This window comes from Mus pahari, chromosome 1 (genome assembly GCF_900095145.1).
Source record: "Mus pahari chromosome 1, PAHARI_EIJ_v1.1, whole genome shotgun sequence".
Classification (NCBI taxonomy): Eukaryota; Metazoa; Chordata; class Mammalia; order Rodentia; family Muridae; genus Mus; species Mus pahari.
In genome coordinates, this window is record NC_034590.1 from 50781130 (window position 1) to 50787823 (window position 6694).

Here is a 6694-nt window from a genome sequence, read left to right on the forward strand (position 1 = left end):
GCTTCCGCCTCTGCCTGGGCTTTGTCTGCTCGCTTTTGGAGCTTCAGTGACTCATCCTTTGAGAGAATTCCTAAGCTGGACAGAGGTCTTGGCCGATCCTACCTTCCTGCCACAGGAGGGAAAACCTACTTCTACTGTGGTGAGGTATCGGCCATTCACTGCAGACAGCCACCTTTGTGGCTGGGATTCAAACTAGTGAACTTAGATGAGACCCCAGGAGTCACCACAGCCACCCCAAGGCCTGAGATGATGTGTCAGCACTCACAGGCAGGAGGAGACCCGTATTTGTCTGAACCGGCTTCTTCAGCACGTGTGCAGCCCTGTGTATAGCCACCAACCAGCTCTATTTAAAGGGAAGAACCAGAAAGCTGTAGCTCAGAACCAAGTGTGTGCACCCACACATACACACACGCCTGCACCCACAGTCATGAATACAACTCTCTCTCTCGACTGGCAGCAAATCTATTTATATACAGTCCCCATTTTTAAGACTTTCTTTTTAATTGGCAATTGTGCATACTTACCGCTCTCCTACCTCACGACGTTTTGGCACCTGTGTATTAGTGAGGTGACCACATCCAGCTGGTTAATATCCTTATCTGGTGACAAACCCAGAGCTCATCTCTCAAGGTCTAAACCATCTCAGTAGAAGAGAACTCAGGACCATGGGGGAGGCTGTTCCTCAGTGAAATCCTTTGCTGCCCAAGCCTGGCCTTCTCTTTGTCAAGAGAGAACAGATTATAGAGGAATAAATAAATATTGAGAAGAAACTCTATTGAGGTAACGTGACAACTGGGTGAAAACCGGAGAGCAATGGAGTCTCTCCTCTTCCTCTCTGCTGTCCCACAATTATGGTGCTTTGAAAGGTCTGGGGTTCAATGCAGTTCCAAGAGTCTATTTCTGTCCACACTCTGGGGTGTCCCATACCTTCAGAATGAGACATGAGGGAGTCTGAAGAATATTTTAGAGGGACTTCTGGATCCTCACTAAGCAACCTTCAAAGGCTGCTACTTGCTTACATTGCTTTGTTTGTTTGTGACAAAGCCTCATTGTGACATAGTCATTCAAAGCAATCCTCCTGCCTTGGCTTCCTGCTGGAATAACAGACAGGAGACCCGCGCTGGCTCCTCCTCCTAGAGTGCACTCATGCTTTCCTTGTCACGGTCCTGAAATGTATTAGGGGAAATTTTACATTGCTTCAAAACTAAATTCCTTCCTCTGGCTATGTGTTCCTTCCCTGTGTCCTGACTCTTCTCTTGGAGCCACGCTGTGTTACTTGGCAGGGTGTCGGTGGCTGCTCTCCTTAATCAGCCACGTGCCATTGCGAACGTAGCCTCAGGTTCACAGAATTGAAGAACGCAGCCTAGGTGCATGGATGGAGAGGATGGGTGGTGAATAGCGAGTCTTGATAAACGTCCATGGAACACCACGCACTGTACTGATAGTCTATCAACGACCAGCACTTACCAAATATAGTCAGTGAGAACTCTAAAAGGTTAAAAGGCATGGCAGTCTGACTTCAAAGGTCACTTCTTCCAAGTGGCCTCCAACCACTAGGGTTGGATAAAGGCTGAAAGAACAGAGGGACCTTAACAGGTCCATAAAGTCCTGCAAGTTCCCACCCACTTCCCTAGCTGAAAGAGGTCAAAGGCTGCTGCCTCCACCTCTTTGTCACCTCCACCTCCTGCTTTCTGGTTTAGTGACTCACCAACCTCTGCTCTACTAAGTTAAGACTCCACATTTCAAACTGCGTCCTGAGCTACAGGTTCGTCCTCCTGGGCCCACCAGAGCTGAGAACCCCACGGCAGAGCTATCTCTTTCCCCAGTTCATCTCTATAAGACTCCGGACCTTTCTGCCCCAGAACTCAGAAAGCTATCACAATAGGCCCTCTCCTCTACCGCGTATCATCAACCATCAAACATAACCCATCATTTAGCAGGCTCCCCTTATCCCGCCTCTCGGGGAGGGCCTTACCCAATAGCATTTAGGCCCACTGGCTAAAGACATCAAAAGTAACCAATTATAGAAGAATTGCCTGCTAAGAATCTCCGCCTCCACCTTGAGGAGCAGTCCTACTGACCAATGGGCTACCATATAGACGCAACAAGCGCGCTGAACAAATAGAGTGGCGGCTGGGTGATCCAATGAACATTGGGAGAGCCTTGCTTGGGGGCGTAGCAGAGGCGGTCGTCATGGGCGTGGCGGCAGTTGCCTGGGCGGGGCCGGTAGCGGCGGGAGCTGCGCTGGCCAGGGGTTCCGGCTGTATTTCTATGAGCGCAGCCGGCAGCTGCGGAGCTGCGGGAACCGGACTCCGGGCGGGCTGGACCGCTGGAGTCAATGAGAGAAGGTAAGACCTTGGCTGGGCGAGTTCCACCAAACAGGGATCGCGCCCTGGATGCGTCGGGCCAGAACCCCGAGCTCCCCGGTCCCCAGCGTGGCTCGGCCCATCGCGCCGCAGCTTGAGTGCTCCGGATCCGTGGGGACTGTTTGGGGACTGTCACCTGGCACTGCGGGGGATCTAGAGGGCCAGCTTGTCTGATGACGGGGCAGCCCAACCCATTGGTGGGATACGCCTTCCTAAAGGTCCTTTGTCCTCTCCTGCTCGAAGAACCGAGGTTGGGGACAAGGCCGACGGAGGCCTCCTGGCTGCCATCCCCCGTTCTGATCAATGCTGAAGTCTTGGTCCTGGGGGAGGTATCTGGCCGGCCAGACTCAGGGTAGAGAGTGCAGGATGCTGGAAACCTGAAAGGGCCTGACTACAAGCCCTTTCGACGGGCCCGATGCATTTTGGAATCCCGGGGCTCACCTAAGAACCGATGGGTTCAAGTTCTAGGGAAGAAATTTTTGACCTACTTGGAGGCGCACTTTATTGAGCTTGTGGGGCAACTGTTCTAGGTGCTTCGTGGGCTTTCCCCACAAGATCTGTCCAGCAGCGCCCTGGGCTGCCTGCCAGGCCAGGCAGCCAGAGTATCGACCTTGGAAGTGCCTAGCCAGAGGCCAGATGATAGCCACCTGTCTGGGATGCTTAGAAGAGGAGGATTGTATGATCCATCTATGAGGCCCTTCTCCATCCACCCATGCACTCTGAACAACATTTATTGACCATATCGAGGATGGGACTTACCCGAATCCGCTAGATTCCAAGGGGGTGTTGAATTCACCCATAATGATCTTTTTTAAGCTAAGGCTCTCAAGTGCATGTGTGCATGCCTGCGTGCAAATGGAATAGATTATATTGAATGATGAGCTAATCAAGTGGTTCATCGTAAGTGCGCAGTTGGGGGGGTTCCTTTTTCTGGTTCCTCTTTTGCGGTGCCTCCACCTCCAGCTGGTCAAGTTTTACCTGGCCCAGAGGCAGGTTCCAAGAGCAGGCTTGGGAGAGATTGCAGGGTTGGCAGAGTCAACATGATCTGTGCCCAGAGCTTTTCAAGGACCATTGGGTTACAGCCACACTAAGCAGAGTGCATTTCCCCTCCTCGCTGCCTCCCCTCATTTGCCTGACTAGGAAGGACATAATCTTCTGAAGGTCGGGAAGCAGAAGAAATAAGTGTAACCCGCTTTAGCCAGGTGAAGATAAATGAAGCTCCGTCCATCCGGGTAGGCAGCCAGATAGCAGATCAGTCCACGCTTCTGGCGGTCAGCATGATAGTTTGAAGCCAAAAGGCTGATGCTCATGTAACTCACCCCCCTTAGTGTACGGATGAAGGAACCTAAGTCCTGGGGTGGTCACAGCCCGTCATCACAGGGTCAGGACTAAGAGTTGTTCGATCCCTTGAACCCTAGGTCTAGGCAGGACACGACTTGAGTTCTCATTCTTGAAGTTCTAGAGGAGCCCGGAGAAGGTAGAGGCTCAGACTTTGGCATCTAAGTGCCCGGGTTTGAATCTTAGTCTGGCCTCTTCCTGGCTGTGTAACTTGGGGCAAGGTATACAACCTCTCTCTGTATCGGTTTCCTGGCCAGTAAGGCAAGGAATGGTGCTGGTACTTTGGTTAAAAGATTAGAGAAATATGTGCTATTGGGACCATTAGAACAGTGCCTGGCCCATGGTCACCATAACAGATTTGCTAAGTAGCGTGTTGTTCCCTTTCCATGTACCTTTCCATCATCTCCACCACCCAGAATTTTTTTCACCCTTAAACACCGTCTAGATTTTAACATGATCTTCATAATCCCATCACATTTTCTTTTCTATTTTCCTTTTCTTGAGTCAAATAGCGTGGTTCCTCTGTTCCCACCTTGTATCATACCCTCCCTGACACACCAGTCATCTTTTAAAGGGATTAAAAGTGAATCTCTCAAAGTGGTAGACAAAAGTCCCCGGGATCTCAGTCTACACTGGTGTCTTTCCAAAGACAATTCTTTCCCCCCTCGCCTCCCTCCCCAGTTGTCAGTGTGATTCAGCTTGCTTGCTTACAAATGGATGACCGTTTTTAGATTAAGATTTCATGAGCTACCGAATTAAGTGCTTTTCGGAAGTTCGGGGATCGTGTGTCAGAGTGCATTTAAAGCAAGTTCCTTAGTCATTTGAGTAGGGGGGCGGTGGCCACAGCAGCAGCCTGGCGTGAGACATGAGCAGGACAGATCCTTGCTTGGCCTGCTACTTGTCTGATGATCTGTCTGCACCCGCCTTCTCCCTCTTTTTACAGAGCCTGAAATAAACCAGATGGCCATGCAATGGGAGTCCTTTCTCCCCTCTAGCAGAAGCTCCATTCAGTCCTGTTACTTTCACTTTCATTTACACTACCTCTTTGATGCTTTTTGAAGGTTCCAAGGCTGTGTTGAATTCACCTGTACTGAAGTGCCCAGGGAGTGCGGAGGTGGGGATAGGGGAAATGGGGGCACCTTTCTGTAAATGAGAAGACTGCCAGCTTTGTTTCTGTATTGTTTCGAGTTAGCAGAAACCCAGTCCCCTGTGGTCTTCCCTTCTCTGGGTGTCACCAAAGGTGACTACTACTCTTCATTGATGGGCACCTAGGACTGACTAGGATCTTCAGCGCCTGGCCATTTTAGAAGAATGGTCTCCTCTTCTTTGCTGTGTTGCAGTCCTGTCCCTTCTTTCCCCCCTAAATTCTAACTGAAGGATGGCTCCCAGTCAATCATTCCCTCCCTCCTGAATTCACACCTTCCCCCTGGTCATTTCTGACAGAGTCTGTACCTTCCTTTTGGGCCATAGCTCCTGCCCTAGAGCATAGCACAACCTCTGGCCCTGTCGCAGACAAGGGAAAGAACTCAATCCATTCCCCCCTTTAAAATCCCATTAAGTGAAAACCCCAGCAGATGGACATTTCCAATATAATGGAATCCCATCTGGCAGAATTTCTGCCAGGGCCAGAGCCTACAGTATCTGGATTTTTATTGGATGTAGGATTTGAAACTTCATTAACCAGTTGAGTTAATGACTCTGGGCTTGAGGTGTGGTAAGCCTTCTTCCTGTTTCATCTTGCCTATCCCAGGAACAGACGCCGAAAGGGGTGGGAAACCTTTTAATGTGGTCAAGTGTTAGGATTATACCACAGCCTTTCGTGGCCCAGTATTTTGGCCAGTGCATCACTAAGCTCTCTCTCCCCTCTGACCCCACTCTTGTGTGATGTTGTTTGTGACAGAGTACAGGCTTGACTCCTCAATGGACCTCCTGTCTCAACCTCATAGGTCCTGGGATTTCAGGCATGCTGTCCTGATGCCCGGTGATTACAGCCATTTTAAGCCCCCGTGCTTCTTATCAACATTGAAAGTATACATGAACTTAGTTTCCGTGCAGACTGGTTTTGTTTGTGTTTTGAGACAGTCTCCTGTATCCCAGACCAGCCTTAAACTCACTGAACACCCAAGGGTGAGCTTGACCTCTTAATCGTCCTGCCTCTGCCTCCCAAGTGATGGGATTACAAGTGTCGGCAGCCACCACCCCATCTTCTTTTGAGGACTGTGCTTCTATCTACAGATAAATTTTTACTGTCTTGGATCCAGGGCATCATGTATGGGAATTAAACATTTTCAGTTTAGAAAATGGCTGTAGGAGACTGATGAAGAACCTCACTATTACCGAGAGGTGTGTGCTCTGGGCCAATTGGGCAAACCGCGTGTTACTCACAGAACCGTTCTCTGGTCTTTCATTGTCGTTAGGCAACACCCAGATAAGGAATCGGCTAGAGAGTCTGAGCGTTGGTAGCACGGGTTTGCCCAGGTTGTGACTTTTCTCTTTGTATGTAAGTGGAACCCGGGTTAGCCAGCAACTGGCCAAGGGGAGGGATGACCTTGACTGCCCTTCACATCACCTGTGCCTCAGGAAATTGCTGGGCTTACAGGCCTTTCCATTAGCATACTTGGTGAGGACCCTGGAGCCCAAGGCCAGGATTCTGTCAACTGAGCCCCAGCCCCAGCCCCAGCCAAGGGGCTGATGTATATCAGGAACACTGCTAAACAGACCAACAAGTGTGTCTGCTTTATTACCTACAGCTGTTTTGTTTTTAAAATTGGTTCTATTTAAAATTTTAAAACACAATGCTCTTAATTCAAATTTTGGTGTTTTGTTTTGTTTTCTGAGACACAGTCTCTCTTGGTAGCTCTGGCTGGCCTAAAATTTGACAGGTAGGCCAGGCTGGCCTCAAGCATACAGCCCTGTCTGCTTCTGCCTCCAGAGTGATGGGATTAAAAGTGTGAGCCACCACACCTGGCTTACTTTTTTTTTTTTTTTTT

General features: G+C 49.9%; 1 protein-coding gene across 1 annotated transcript in view; it reads left to right on the top strand.

The window, feature by feature from the left end:
* The first annotated feature begins 2201 nt into the window (after positions 1 to 2201).
* Positions 2202 to 6694, top strand: part of Abhd2 (abhydrolase domain containing 2) — an 84656-nt gene continuing 80163 nt past the window's right edge. The window contains exon 1 of the mRNA XM_021193607.1: positions 2202 to 2348. The gene's annotated coding sequence lies outside the window, so the exon portion shown is untranslated. The remainder of the gene's footprint in view (positions 2349 to 6694) is intronic.